The sequence below is a fragment of the Gracilinanus agilis genome, chromosome 2 (assembly GCF_016433145.1).
Source record: "Gracilinanus agilis isolate LMUSP501 chromosome 2, AgileGrace, whole genome shotgun sequence".
Classification (NCBI taxonomy): domain Eukaryota; kingdom Metazoa; phylum Chordata; class Mammalia; order Didelphimorphia; family Didelphidae; genus Gracilinanus; species Gracilinanus agilis.
This window is the reverse complement of record NC_058131.1, coordinates 509,368,598-509,385,076: the sequence shown is the minus strand read 5'-3', so window position 1 is coordinate 509,385,076 and position 16,479 is coordinate 509,368,598.

Here is a 16,479-nt window from a genome sequence, read left to right as displayed (position 1 = left end):
TACCAGTCTTTTAGGTTTACTACTATATTCTTTCACACTAACTACATAATTATCTATAAATATTGGTATGGCTATTCCACTATGAGCAAGAATGGTCATTATAGGTTTCTGAATTAAACCAAAAATATCCTTAGCCCACTTTTTACCCCAAGGCACTCCAACTCCCCTAATCCCAATACTCATTATTATTGAAAGAATTAGCCTATTTATTCAACCCTTAGCATAAGCAATATGACTAACAGCTAACATCACTGCAGGACATCTGTTAATTCACCTTATCAAATCTACAACCCTAACCTTTTCTTCAATTAGTATAACTTTCTCAACCATCACATTCACAATCCTATTTCTTCTTACTATTCTTGAACTATCTGTAGCCATAATTCAAGTTTACTTTTTCAAACTTCTAGTAAGTCTTTACCTACATGATAATTCTTAATGACCTACCAAACCCATGCATACCATATAGTCAACCCAAGCCCATGACCACTAACAAGGGCACTCTCAGCAACTTTTAACCTCAGGATATAATTCCATTTTAACTTTATATTATTACTAACTGTAGGCTTTATTTCTATACTTTTAATAATATATCAATGATAGTACGATATTGTTTGAGATGGTACATTTCAAGAACTTCATATACTTGTAGTCCAAAAAAAAAAAAGACTATGATACGGAACAATCCTATTTATCCTATCAGAAGTTTTCTTTTTCATAGGCACTTTCACAGGCATGGTAGTTAGTTTTTTCCCAAACTCTGGATAGTGTATGTCACCCATTCCCACCAAGCATTGGTATCCTGATATCCTGTCTCTATCTTAATGATTCACCTTAGCTCCTTAGTCATTGTTACATCAGGCTTTGACTAGAGAGGTCAATTGAAGCAAATTAGGTTTCAAAGATTCTAGCTGTGATGAGTCACTGAACAGATTCTTTCTCTTAACTGGGACAATCAAAAACTTTCCAAAATAATCTCAACCTGCCAGTTCTATTCCAAAACCATACCACCTACCCTTCTTTAAAATTCTCAACAAGTAGAAAATAAGAGTCCATTACAGTTATTGGGGAGGATGGTAAATTGTGAAAGCATCTTTCTACTCTGGGTCTGATGGGGTAGCAGTTCACCCCTTGTAATCCACAGTCCAACATACCCTGACCAGCAGGCACATGGATGCTCCTTCTGTCCAAGAGGAGGACAAAGGTAGTTCTTGTGCTGTCATAGAGGAGCCCAGTTAGCCAGACCCTTACATGGTGGCTCCTCCAACAGTGAGCTTAAGTCTAATTTCACTGTTTAGGATTCTTTTCCAACAAGGAGTTCATTTATTTTGCCTAATTTTTCTAGTCCTATCCAAGTCTACTCTCTATATTTGGTATCACTAATTCTGGCATCTATCACTATATTCAAGATCATAATGATCCCTCACAATGCCAGCCTCATTTCCACCCCCATTCTTAGAACCAAGCTAACGGGGAGCAATTCAAAGGCAAACACCTTCAATGAAGGTCCCTAATGCTATCAACACTATTACTTCAATTGTGGGATTCAATTCTGGGGATCATTTTAAACAGGAAAGTGATTACCTGAAAGTGGATCTCTTTCCCCTCCCAATTCCCAGGATCCCAAGGTCAGAATTATCAAACCAATAGTCCTTAAAACTCCAAGTTCTCCCAGTCCTTTAAAACAACAGTTCAAGTTTCTCTAGTAGTATGAGGTTTCTTCATGATCATTCTCAGGGGGTGATCAGCAGACAGTTTCAGCAGTCCAAACACCAAGTGGTACTACTGGTCCTTTCACCCAAGTATAATGAGTCCAACCTCTCTCTGCTGTGTCAGCAAAATCTGAAATGGTTCTTTGCAAATAGGAATCAGCTCATCCTCTTTCCAAGTATGAATTAGAACCCAAACTTCTGACTGAAACTTGTGTACCAGAAAATCTAGAGGTGGGATTTGAGCTTTCTTATGTAGGGAAGATAATGTTAAAGTGGGAGAATGTACATAATTTCTTAAGAATTTATCTCTACTTTCTCACTGTGGTGGGGCACCATCCCATCTTGAAGGATATGGGTGGCCATATATGAGCTCATAGAGGGAGACAATCCAATGTCTCTCTGGGGCTTTGTCCTTATCCTCAGTAAGTCCAAAAGAAGACACTTAGTCCATGGTAACTGAGTTTCCAATATCAGTTTGATGAGCTGCTTTTTAAGCTCTTGATTCATTCTCCCCACCTTCCTCAAAGAAGGAGGGTGCCATGGGGTATAAAAATCCCAGTCAATTTCTAAAGCTCTTGCATTTCCCTGCAATACCTTGGATGTAAAATGGGTCCCATTATCAGAATCAGTATTCTCGATAAGCCCATATCTAGGCACAAGTTGCTCAAGTAAAACTTTGGTTATATATGAGCAGTGGCTTGGCTCACAGGAAAAACTTTCCCCCATGATGTTATATGGTCCACAACCACAAGGAAGTATTTTACTTTCCCAACTGGCTCCATCTCAGTAAAATCTACTTGAATACTTTGAAATGGCCTGAGTCCTCATAGCCTTCCCTCTTCAGAAAACAGCTCCATAAACTCTGCTTATTCATCTTTTTAAAGATCAAACAGGCTTCCACCACCTGCTGTTCCACAACATACAATCCAATGCATGCATAATGAGTTAATATCATATATCACACAGATTTTGCACATTCCAATGACTGTCCTGGTACAGATGATTTAAAATACTTCTAGCTATGGCCTGATTAATTAACTCTCTCCCATCCAGCAAGAAACATTTGCCATTTTCTGACTAAACTCTTCCCAATGGTTATAATTTCTTCACCTCTATGTAGTAAATGTAGGCTTTCTTAATTACTTGAGCAAAGATGGAATTAGAGTCATCATAGGAACTTTGACCTGCTCTTCAAACCCAACTCTTTTTGCCTCTTCATCTGCTAATTTATTTCCATGGACTTCAAAAGAATTTCCCTTCTAGTACCCATTCACATGGATTATTGATGATTACTTTGGTTCCAGCAAATTCTTAAGCACTTGATTCAACAGTTTGGTACAAGCCAGCTCTTTCCCTTTGCTAGGAATCATGCCTCTTCCTTCCCAAATTTTCCCATATATATGCACCACTCCTACGCATACTTGGAATCAGCAAAAATGTTTCCTTCTCATTCTCCGACTAGCTTCAAAGCCTGATTAAGTGCATATAGTTTACAAGTTCGAACTGATCAGGCATTTGGGAGGTAGCCTCTATCTATTAGAGCAGCTTTGTCTCCATCAATTATTGTATATCCATTCCTTCTTTTGCCATCTAATATTTGTGAGGATCCATCTAAGTAAGGGAGACTCTTGCAAATCCTCTCATTTAGTCTGTTGGGCTATTATTTCCATGCAATCATGCTCTGTTTCCTTGGGATTTTTTTTCCTGGTCCCTCACAAAAACATTGCAGGGTTCAAATTGGAATCTGATGTCAGAACCAGGTCATCTTTCTCTAACAAGATAGCCTCGTGCTTTAGTATCCTTAAGTCACCACTGAACAGCCTGTTGGTGTAAAATAGTACTGACTTGGTGGGGAGCACTAACCATTAGACTTACCCTGAAAGTTAATTTCCTGCTCTCTTCTACCAAGGTGGTAACTGCAGCCACAGCCTAGATGAAAGTGGGCCAGCCTCTTGCTAACAGATCCAAAATTTTGGATAGAAAAGCCATGGTCTCTTTTGTCCCAAGCCTGTGAAAGGACTACAAGGATAAAGTCCTTGTCCACATTAGCAAACAAGTGGAAAGACTTATTCAAAGAAGATAGAGCTAACACAGGCACTGACTGAAAAGTCCTCTTCAGTTCTGAAAATTTCTCTTCTCCCTCTGACTCCTACCTTATGGGATCTGGAGAATCTTCCAACAGTATGAATACAGAGATTTTGTGTGGGTAGCATAGGAATCAATCCAGAGTGTACAGTACCCAATCAAACCCAAAAGTTTCCTTAAGTTTTTCTTAGTTATGGGGAGTTCCAACTGCAAAATAGCAGAGACTCTGTTGGGGTCTAATATCCTCCATCCTTCACTAAATAAATGTCCCAAATATTTTACTTCCTTCTCTGCAAATTGTAACTTCCCCTTCAACACCTGCAATCCCTTCTCTCCCAAGAAATTCAATAGCTTAATTGAAGCAGTTACCACACTAGGGTGTTTATCTCCTGTCAGTAACAGGTCGTCTACATACTGAAGAAACATGACTTGGGATGGAGGGTGGAAACCTTCTAATATATTCTCCAGGACCTCCCCAAAAAAATTTGGTGAATCTCTGAACCCTTGTGATAATACACTCCACTGGAATTGCCCTTTTCTCCCTGTATCTGGGTCTTCCCACTTACAAGTGTAAAACTCATCTAAAATTCAGCGTCCTGATAGGAAGGATTAAAAAGATTGAAGGTCCTTTTTAACTCCTTAGCTGATTTGTATGGGTACAAGAAATATTTGGGGAAGCTCCTCTTTAGCACCTCTAACTCCTGCACAGTAAAAGCTTTGTGCATTTTCATACTGACAGGTTCACCGTTTGGTCTAAATTGAGTCTGGTCTATTATTGGGAACAATGACACAGTGGTAGGGGCAACTGTTCCTCTTTCAGTCTGGGTAGCCTCATTAATTTCAAAATCTGTCTGGATACAACTGTCCACCATCGTAGATTTGGAAGTTTCCTTGGTCTTAGGCTTGTATGCATTCTCTATGATCTCTAGCTGTAAGATAGTATGTTTATAGAGTGCCCGGCCCTGTTTAATCTTGCTATTAATTTCCACCATCAGCCTAAGTTGTTCCTTCATCACAGTAAACACATCTTCATTGTTTTGTTTGCCTTTCCCAAAGATCAATTGAATTATTTTCTTCAATGCCAAAATCCCTTGAATTGTTGTCATAAACATTACCACAATCGCAGGTAAATATGATAGGAAATCTGCCATTGTGAATGCCAAGTACTTATAAGCATCGTATAATGTTAATATTTTTATAAGTACTCTGGGATGACTTGAAACCATAGCCTTTTTACACCTTGGGTGAAGGAATAGACAGTGAAATGGTGGTGAAAATGAAGGTTGCCCTTGCCAACCCCATCTTGTTTCCTTATTAGTTAACCTAGGTTCTTTGCCCTCTGGCTTCGCCAAAAACTGTTATAAACAAAAAGGGGTCCTACCCTCTTCTTCATAAAACAAATCCTGACTACTGGGGCATAGTGGGATTGCCCAGAAATCATATTTCTAATCTATCACAGTAAAGTTCAGGCTACTGAGAGGAATCTTACTCATCAAAGTATATGGATCAGGAACTGCAGGGTACGTATGCACTGTTATCTTATCAATCACCCTGACACTTTGAACCAGCCTATAACTCCCATCACTGTTTCTCACTGGTAAAATAAGGCTGTTACAAGCAGACTAAGAAATCTCCAGGAGCCCATCCAGGAGGATAACAGCAGGGCTGTTATCACTGGCTTAAGACCCCACCTTCCTTCAAGTGAAATAGGATACTGCCTAACCTTGACTGTCTGGTTTGGCTCCTTTAATTAAATTCGCAAAGGGGGCATCTCAACTTGGCCTCAATTCCAGGGTCCTGCCCATACTTTGGAATCAATTTGAATTTCCTCTTCTCCCCTTAGCAGAAACTGTCTGCAGGGCAGTGAAGGTACTATTGTGCATACAGTTGCTGTTAGCTGTAACTTCAATTTTGTAATCATTTCTCTTCCCAGCAGGTATATGCCTGCTTCAGGAATCAAGAGAAACTATCCTAGCACTTTCTCTTGCTCATACTCCACAACTATTGGCTGGATTATAGGTATGGGAAAATTCTCTCCTTTTCACTCTAGCCGCAATGAGTTTTTTGTTACTGAGCTTAGCCCCTTGGGCAGTAAAATGAGGGACAGCCTTGCAGCTCCTGTATCTATCTGGAAGGTGGTATCTAGTTCCTGATCCCCTACCTTCAGTGTTGTCCTCTGGATGGGGGTTGTCAAAGAGTCCCTGACCCCTTCAGCCCTCTGTTTCTGAGAGAGAGAATACTTTCTGCTCTCTCTCTTGTATAGGACAACTCCCCTGCAAATGTCCTACCTCACCACAGTTATAACATGAGAGGGGGGGCACATCCTCCCTCCTGAAGTTTCACAAATTGGTTATTCTTTCCTTTCTTCTTAAAAATTATTCCTCTCCTCATCTGTCCTTCCTTCTTTCGTTCTCTCACTATCTGTCTCAGCTTAGAATATTCAACCTGTATGACTTTTGTGTGCTCTCCTTGAGCTTGTTTCATGGCTTGGACCATAATTTCAGCCTTCACCTTTACTTTTTCTTGTCTCCTTACATATACCTGTTAAACTTGCTGTAATAGCTCATCTAATGCCTATGTGACCACCCTTCTATCTTCTTGCAAATATCTGATCAAGCATTAGTTACAAAATATGTCTTGGGAGACCTTGTCCAAAAGTTCAGTCACATCTAGGCCAGAATATCTGCCAAACAAATCCTCAATCCATTCAGGAATTGAGTGGGTGTCTCCTTTTTCTCTTGTTTTACTTCAAACATCTTATTTAGATTCTGATTTCAGGGAACAGCTGTTCTTATACCTTGAATGACCATTCTCCTATTCTCTCATATTCTCCTGATAGGCTGGATTATTGTGGTCTCAATTAGGATCTTGGAGGGGGAATTTCTGTTCTCCCCTAATTTCCCCAGGGATTACAGGATGGTCATGATCCCAGGCCCTCATAGCAGCTCGTCTTATCTGACCCTGTTCTTCCTCTGAAAAGAGGTGCTCCAAAATTGACATTATTTCAGTCCATGTGTGCATGATCCCCAAAATTGGCTAAATTACTCTGCCAGCCCAGTTGGGTCTTTCAGCAAGTTTTTCATCTTTCTTAAAATTTCTCACCTCAGAACCACTCAGAGGAACATTAACATATCCAATCTCATGTTCCAGTAGAACTTTCCTCCATGGGTATTGCTTTACTTCTCCACCCAGGGGTAAGTTTCTCTGGCCCTTTACTAACTGTTTAAGCTCCTTACTCAGGGCCCATAAGGAGCAGGTGAAGGTGCTACATTCTCCACAGGTGGAACTGCTGATGCTGGTGGAATAGCAGGAGGAGATGGTGATGCCTAAAGAATAGGAGGGGGAGGAGGAGGAGGCAGATATGGAGAAGGAAGGAATTCAATTGGATCTCATACCCTCTCATCCTCCTTACAGAATCCTGAATTTTTATTCTCCTCTCTTTTCTCTTCTTTATCTCTACCTGGCTCTAATATTTTCTTCTCCATTTGTTTTTTTAAAACAAATGTTTCCACCTCTGGCAGCCAGAGGACAGTATATCCACATTCTTGCTTATTTCTGGGCTGTTTTCTACTAATGAGAAGGTACAAGCATTCACAGATCAAGTTTTCTGCTGATCCAAAATGGGGCCACATAATTTCATTTTTGTTACCAAGTGGAATTCCTGCCCACTTCAGACAGCAACATTTTACAAATCTGCATATCTGAGTGAACTATTCCAGGATTGTAATCCGATCCCTAAAGGGCTGTCTCTGGGGATCTCAGCTAGTTCCCCTTTATCTTTTCTGCTGCACTTCTTTCTTGACTGTTTCTGAACCATTTTCCCCTATCAATCTTCTTATTATTTCTAGGATCAGAATTTCTAGTACTCTGAAACACTGCCAACACTCCTTGTTTTGGTACTCCAGCCCAATCCATGTCAACCTGATGCTCAGTGCAAATGGGGTTCCTGGCCCAGGTCCTGGCCATTCTGCCTGAGCTGTACTGCAAGCCAGGAATGCTGCTAGGTGTGCACTCTCCAAATCTCCTTCATCTGGGGAGACCACCCTCTAGCCAGAGTCTCTCAATTCCACCTCACTTTCAACAGACCTAAGATATCCTAGGGCTATGTGATCAAAAGGACTTTATCCTGCTTCTTCCTGAATCTCCAGATCTCATGCACATACACAACATTTGCTTTGCCTTCTGAGTCCCTCATGGGACACTGGAAACTCAGAAGCTCCCCTCTTGCTCCACAGCCTGATGCCACATCTCACCCACGTGTATCCAAAGAAGCTTTCCAAAGACAAGGCTTCCCTCTCCATCTTTTGTTAGACCCTTATACTTACAGATTTCTTGCAGTCAAATCTGAATTCCCAAATCTTCACTGACCTTTTACTTCAGCCTCCAAAACTCCCTTTAAGGATTGAAAGCTAGCAAGAAACTCCCAACCTCTGCCACCCCCACCCCCACCCACATAGGCCAGCAGCCATAAAACTTTGGCTAATGTGCAACTTAAGCTGTGCCAAAAAGGTCCTTGCCATTCCAGAATCCCGGGAGAGCCCCCAAGATGGATCCCTCTCACTAATAATACAATTCTGGAATCAGGGAACTGAAGTATGATAAGCCACCCAAGGTTTTGAAATATAGGACAGAAAAATCACATATCATATTGGAGAAGGGGGCACAGTTTCATTCTAAGGGGAAATATTAACTCTCACGTGGGGTCCTGAAAATATTGGGGTGTGCGTCAAAGGACTAAAAATACCTTACCTGAGAAAGATACATCATCATCCTACTCATAGTGGAAATCCTTTCCTCCCTGGGGTTTCTTAACAGTGTTCTCTACTGGGTCATGTGGCCAACAAGATGAAAGGACTAAACATTTTCTCCATTTTCACTAACTAAAAAAAAAAAATGGGATGGGAGCATTATACTTGGGGGTGGGGAGGGGAGAATATAGAGAGGTAAATCAATAGGTCAAGAAAGTAGCGGAAAAAATGTAATAGCCTTATGAATTAACAATGTTCATTCAGTTCTCTTCTTCTAACACAGAGAATAATAAGATAGCTACAAAGATATTCAAGAGATTACAAACTTATCTAAATAAATATTGCCAGACAAAGAAAGGGCAGTTAGTGGCAGAGTAGAAAGAGCTCTACAATTAGAGTCAGGAAGACTCCTTGGTCTTAGGTACTTACTAGCTGTGTAACTCCAGGCAAGACACTTAAGCTTGCCTCGGTTCCTCCTCTGTAAAATGAGCTGGAGAAGAAAATGGCAAACCAGTCTTGAGTGACATAAGACGCGTGTGTGTGTTTCTCAAAAATAAATATTTGGCCTGGTCAACGTGGAATCTAAGGGAACTCCAAGTTTTGGGGTTATCTTAAAAGCTGGAGACCCCGAGTTCGTCCTTATTCCCACGAGAATCCGCCCCGAAGGGAATCTCAGACTAGCAGTTTCATACTGAATAATAGAATTTAAGATATTGAAGGGACCTAGCTGGGTAATGTGAACAGAATTAATCAAATGCTAAGGACCCTTTTATCCTAGTAGCTTCTCCCACTGTATCAGAGATCCTTCCCAGGAAGACCCCCGCACCCAAGCAGGGATCAACCTTTTTCCATTGTGAATCCTCCGGGTCTCTTCCGCCCTAGCTGCAGGCTAGAGTTCCTTTCCCAAGGCTGTCAGTGGAGTTTGAAAGCTCCCACTTTCTTGTAGCCATGGTAATGTCAATCAATCCTATTTCCCTGTCCCGCAGTTCCCCTAAAAAGGATATAAGCTTCCCAAATTCTTTTATTCTTTGGAACTGTCAATCTCGCGCAGTTGGCGTTCCCAGGGCTCTGTGGCCAGAGCAGTCAAGAGTCTGGGGGCTCTGTGTGGGTTTGTGGCGGGCAACCCCGTGTGGAGGCTTGAGAGAAAATCACCGAAGCCCTCTCCTTCATTAGAGATATGGTTTTCCTGAGTATTTAATAGTTCTGCGTTTTTTCCAGTTTAACATCCTACATACCCCCAGTATCTCCCAAGGGAAAACTCCAGTTTAAAATCCCCAAATAGGCCCAATTGAGAACATAATAGAAGCCTGTTTTAAATTGCAAAGACTTTTTGTTGACTGTTTATCTAAGGACTCCTGAGAAAGGAACAGGTAAAAGACAAAAGGAATTTTGGAGGGCGATAAGTACCAACTAGATGGGCTACCCAAACTTACCTCCCTCCAAAATTACTTTGTATTTATCTTGTATATTTTAATTTCTTTTTTAAAACCCTTACCTTCCATCTTAGAATCAATACTATGTTGTTAGTTTGAAGGCAGAAGAGCACTTGCCCAGGGGCACACAGCTAGGAAGTGTCTGAGGCCAGATTTGGACCTCCCCTCTCTAGCCTGGCTCTCAATCCAATGAGCTGGCCCTGTATATTTTAAATTTATTGATGTTTGTACACATTCAAATATAAGTTCCCACAGTCAAATATAAGTTCCTCCAGGAAAAGGATGATTTTGTTTGGTTGGGGTTTTTTTGTATCCTGTGAGCTCACTCCCTAACTCCCTTTTATGATTATATTATTTGCCTTTATGATTATTTTAATAACATAATCATTGGTCTTGAGTTAATAACCAAATAGTATAGTTTGCTTTATAAGAAGTCTAAACATTAGCTAAGAAAAATACAGTTGAGGATGGTATCAAATCTTGTTTTCAGACATTTTGACCTTACGCCTATAACCCAAGAGTTTCCACTAAGCCCACTACACCTTGCTCTATGTATGACAACCTCAGCCAAATGGAGGTGGAAGGCTGCTCTTGGGTGCAAAAATCAAGAAAAAAGAAGTGGAATACTACTTTTGGGTGCACATGTTGACCATCTAACTGCTGACTCCTAGTATTAAATCATGATTATCAGCAGAAAACAATTAGACCTTGACCCTTATTGCACAAGTCTTAGAAAGGCCAGTAATAATAATAAACATAAAGCTACCACACATAGTCATTATTTTTGCATTTTCCAGCTTAATCAGAATTGTGTTATTCTATTTTAATTTTGATTGTATTTTCTGTCATTGTGTCATCAGATTTCTTTGCATTAAAAAGGGCTATCTCCTAAGGCTCAGGGTCTCTGGTTTTGATTTTGATGGATTCTGCTTTATTATATGAGACTAGACACCTCTCAAGAAACCTATCAATTAGCTTGGAGACTGAATTGGTGTGATAAAGTTTCACCATAATTCTTAGCACCTGTCAAAGCAAATGGCACCTAGTAGGTACTTAATACTTCTTAAATCTTTAGATTTCAGATTTCTATAACATTATTTTCCAAGTTTTTATGTTTGAAATTTATTATGGAAACCTCAAAATCCAGAAGGCTTATAATAACCAGAGAGAAAAATAAGAATAAGAATAAGAATTCCAACAGGTGTAGATGTGGAGGCATAAAGATATATACATATTCAACATGTGCATATGTTTCCTTTTAAAAATGCATAAGGATCAAAGAATCATAGATTAGAGCTAGAAAAGAACTTTGAAGTTAAAAAGTTCAATGCCTTCATTTTATAGATATGGACATTGAGGGTAGAGAGTCTAAATAATGGTCACATACAGTGAGGAATTATCTGAGTTAGAATTTGAAATGAAGTATTCTTGACTAAAAACTATACCACATCACACTGCACCATCAAGACAAGTCAAGTTCATGGAACATAACATGCTGTGAGACAAAGTTGGAAGGATAGAGGTAGATCACTATTTTTCTTGGGCAGATTTAAAGACATATGAAGAGTCTCCATTTCATTCTGAGGCAAAAAGTTGTCATTAAAGGTCTTTGAGCAGAAGACTGTCATAGTTAGATCTATACCTTAAGATTATCATGCCCAAGAAAAATAGTGAATTTTTTAAAATTTTCCCCAAGAACATATGACATGACATTCTTTTAGAAGTTTTTAAGGGTTGTACTATTGAACATCAAGGGAGAAACACAGGAAGATTATCATGTGGACAAAAAAAGCTAAAAATCATTATAGATGTCTTATCAAGTAATCTGGTTATCCATGCAATGACAGAGGAAATTAGGTCTTGCTTATCCTTAGTTTTGAAAAAATTAAATTAATATCCAATAACTCCAAGTATTATATTTTATAAAATTTATTAATCACTTGAAGCAGAAGAAATAAAAAGACAAAAGTAACCTGAGTAAAGGCAGCTTTCTCAGTCACATTCATGGGAAAAGAGAGAGGAGGACAGAGCTACACAAAACTTATATCTTCCCTATGTTAGTACATAACATAAGAAGGAACATGGGAAGCTGGAAAAGAGAGTTTCTGGGGAGCAAATTCTAATCATACACCCCCACCTATGATTCCATTGGGAAATAAGCATATAGAAATCTCCCAGATTTACATGCCTAGTTTCCCCAATGAATCAGTACACATAACCAACTTATATCTCTAAAGATCTTTAACTGTAAGTACATAAAATATTGCACTTTCTAAGGGGGAAATTTCAATAATTTGGGGATAAAAGGGAAATAAAAGAGAAAGAGAACAAAACCAATGACAAGGCTCATTGACAAAAAGTCAACTAGGGGGCAGTCACTTTTTTCATAAGAGTGTACATTCAAAATAAATGCATTCAACCCCCCTACAGTTAAATTTCACCACATCCCAAAATTCATTCTGGACCTTTGATGCAGTGTATAGTTTCTGCAGGCTTCTTTATGGCACCTTCTCCAAACTGTTCACTTTCTTGATTTGGGGAGATAGCAAGTTTCTTATCCTAAAATTACTCTCGAACAAGAAAAATTTTTATAAATCTAGAATTTTATGACAATAATGCAATCCCTCCTGAGAAGAATGTTAACCAAAACACAAATCACCCCAGGATATATGACTGAGTTATGAGGCATATGAATCAATTGTCAAAAGAAAATCAAAAACATTAAAAAAAAAACAAGAGAAAAAGTAACTTCTGCTTGAAACATAAAATATCAAAGTCTCATGTGTAAAAATTCTAAGTAAGGAAAAATAAGCCCATAACATGTTGGTCCTTGAATCGGGGCCCAATTTAAAGTGATTTATGTCCCTCAAGTCTGTAGGAGCAATTATGCACTTACCCAGTCAGCAGCCAGTACTATAGAAAATTGCCACACCATAAAAGAAAGAGAAAAAGGACCAGACTTTGAAGCAGAAGGGAAATAGTATTTCCCTGGTCTGGTTTTACCTTTGTCCTCAAGGATAGGGGAGCCAAAATCACTGAGGTACTTGGTAGAAGTCTGGATATGGCACAGGGGAATCCTGTTTGCAAACAGCTGCTTCCTCAAACACCGAAATAAGTTCAAGTCTCCTGACTTGGCACAGAATCTCATCAATCTCCCTGGGGTTGGTTGGTCTCCTTGACCTTGTGCTCCTTGGCACTGTGCAGTGGCTCTTTTGTGATCCCTTCTCCTGGAATCAGACACAATCATTAATCAAAGTCCCATAATATTTAACAATCAATGGCAGGTTTCCATAGTCTAAAGCTTTTGGGTATGTATTGACATTAGAGCTAATGGATATTTTAAACGTACCTTAGTGCAAAATCAAAAAACCATTAATATTGGTAACATGTGCCTCAAGTACAAAAAAAAGAGAAAACTCAAATACTCTATTGTACATACAAGGAAAAACAATATTTTCTTTAAATCAAAAGTACATAGTTCACATTCCATGAAACACTATGTTAGCCAAGCAGAGGCAGAACACAAAGGTTTCTCAACCAAAAATGAGATCCATTTCCTTTTTAACTTGGTCATGATATATAGTGTGTGCACATGATTTTCACCGAGTAACAGCTTTATAAAACAATAGTACAGAAGATAATACACATTCAAAGGAGTACCAACATCCCCAAAATCACAAGAGCCCATTTAATGACAATAGCAAACCTGCTATCATTAGGATTCACATGCCACTTGCTGTGTGACATTTTAAAAATCTATGGATACTTGTCTCAAGTTATCCAGATCTAGCCAATCTTTCAACCTTGGCTAAAATATTTTTTAACAAAGTTTATTACTGCCATCATTCCAAAATGTGGCAGGAGGACCCAGAGAAAAAAGAAACCTCTGTACTGCTGATGAAAACCTTTTGGGTCTGAAATGTCACCAAGCATCTAAACAATTCTAGTGGAAAGGCAGAGTAAGCTGAAGAGTTACAAATATTAAAAACCTATCTAGGGGTTGCAAAGCCCCCTGGGAAAACCTTCCCACCTCCTGGATGAGATTATAACCCATCATGGAGTAACCAAGTCCCTTGGGAAAACACTTTCCTCTGGTATGAGACTGTAATAGCCATAAAAGACATGTCTCTATATGTCCCATCCATTGCAATGTGGAGGTGAAGACTACAATAGTGAAAATCACTTCTGATGTCTCATCCATTACATGTTTATAAATGCAGAGGTGGGGAAAACAATAGTGCTATTGCACTTCACTTCACCTACTAAATGGACCCTTATCTCTTATTACAAACAACTCAAAGGTAGGCAAATGAACAGTCAGAGGCAGTGGTGCTACTAGATATCTGAAAATCACTTCTAAAGCCCCCTTAAAATCAATTGAGATTTTTAGCTCATTAAATTCTCCAAAGGTTGTATACAGGTTGTAACCAGTTTGATGGAGTCCATCCATCATCTATGTGACAATTAGCAAAGGCAAAAAGGAGCAAAAGGCCATTTAGGCAACATGTGACCTCAATGGATCTGGTGGCAAACCCAGCATCCATAAGGACTATGGTTTTTCCATGGAAAAGGTTTGTCCATATAAAAATTAATATATCTCAAGTCAAAAATATGACCTTTTAGCAGTTTATTTACAAAAAAGAGGGGAAGAGTGAAAGGGGAAGAAAGTTAAAGAGGGTAGAGAAATTATCTAATTTAACAAGCTAAGTATTTGCTCCAGTACCTAGCTCTACTCCAGCAGGGCTCCAGAAGCCCAAGCTATAGAGCCCAGAGGTTTCACCCACACAGCCTCCTCCAAGAGGGAAGACTATCTGGTGTTAATCTGTTTGGAAGTCAGGAAAGGAGGGTCAGCTTTTTCCACTCACCAATCTGAAGTCCAAGGGGAGAACATCTCAGAGCAGTCTTACCAAATGCTAGAGTCCCAGGTCCATGTTAACAAAGAAGGTCTTCAACCAACCTCCAAAGTCTCAAAGGAGCTCAAAGAGCCCCTCACAAGAAGTTGCAGCCACTTTTAAAGATTCTTCTTTGCATCATTTCCTGTTCTTTCCTCTTTGGACACCAATTGTAGTCTTTAAATTTGCTTAGGACTGCCCAGGGGGAAGTCAGTCATTTTTGAGTTGTTACCCACTTTAGCTAGTGGGTTGTGGATCTTCTCCATTTAGGTGTTAAGTAGGGGTGTATTTACTTCTATTGATTAAATTTAAATGTAGACAAGGGGAGAATTAATCCCATCTTCATACCCAAGTTACTTATGGGCTTTTACAATGGTAATTTCTTCAGTCCAATCATAGGGAGAGGATATAAATAAAGGCAATGTAACAGAACATATAGCTAATGACCAAAACACAGTAGCTAAAAATGACTTAGGGTAACAGATGATATTATATTAGATTAACATGTGAACTTAAAAAACAAAATTAAATCTTAAAACAATCAGCAAATACAATATATGTGGCAGGATATAGTAACCCAGTATAGTACATGTGAGCAATCAATCCAAGAGTCCTTTTCTCCAATTCTGATAGCTGTAATGCTGTGTTACAGAAACTTCTTCACTATTTGGAGGGGAACAAACTGAAACAGTTAATATCAATAAGGCAAATGGTGTCTGAAAAGCCTTAAAATTCACCTTTTGACTCTTTAAGATTTCTTCCCCTCTCAAGTATCATTATCCATTTAGATTCCTTTGGTTATACCTCTGGGGTTCCCCATATCCTCAATGAGCATAGTTTTGAATGAAACCCCATATTGGATGTGTTGCAGAGACTGGCAAGGAGGTGTAGGGAGATGAATCTCCCCTCTGAATCTTGAGATTACTCAAGCTAACAGTAAGGACAAGTGCACCCAAGAACAGTAGGAAGAAAAGACATCCTAAAACAATAAGGCTCTCTGGGAATGGGAGCTGTTTGAGATAGGCAGGAAAGTGGGCCATGCTTGCAATTATACTTATTATATTGATTGCAAATTTACTTTTGTCAGTAGGTGATGCTAGCCTAGTAGCACTGGCTAGGAGTTAAAGCCTCACAAGGAATGTTTGGGAGAAGAGTTCTCTCCCTTCCCCCCCAACAGGGGTAAAGCCAGTGGCCCCATGACACCTCAATTCCCAGCCCCACAGCCAGGAGCATGAAAGCTCTCCTGGGTTAACCAGGCTGGGGTTGGGATGGATAGTGTGGATTGGCTATTCCGCACAGGAGAAAGAGGGTGGTTCCAAAAAGCTCTTAGACCTTTGGGCAAATAGAAGCAGTAGGGAGGCTGTGGTGGGAGTGAGAGCAGCAACAGCACAAACTGCAGTAGCTTGGGGACAGCAGAAAAGGTGGCAGGAGGAGGAGCAGCGAGAGTGGCAGAGGCTTTAAAAATAATATTTTTGTCTTAAAAAAATTGCTTTACCAACTTAGAGAGGTGCAAGGGTCCTAAACTCCAGACTTCTGGTTGCCAACAATGTAAAATTTAAATTAATATCCAATAACTTAAAGTATTATATTTTATAAGATTTATTAATAA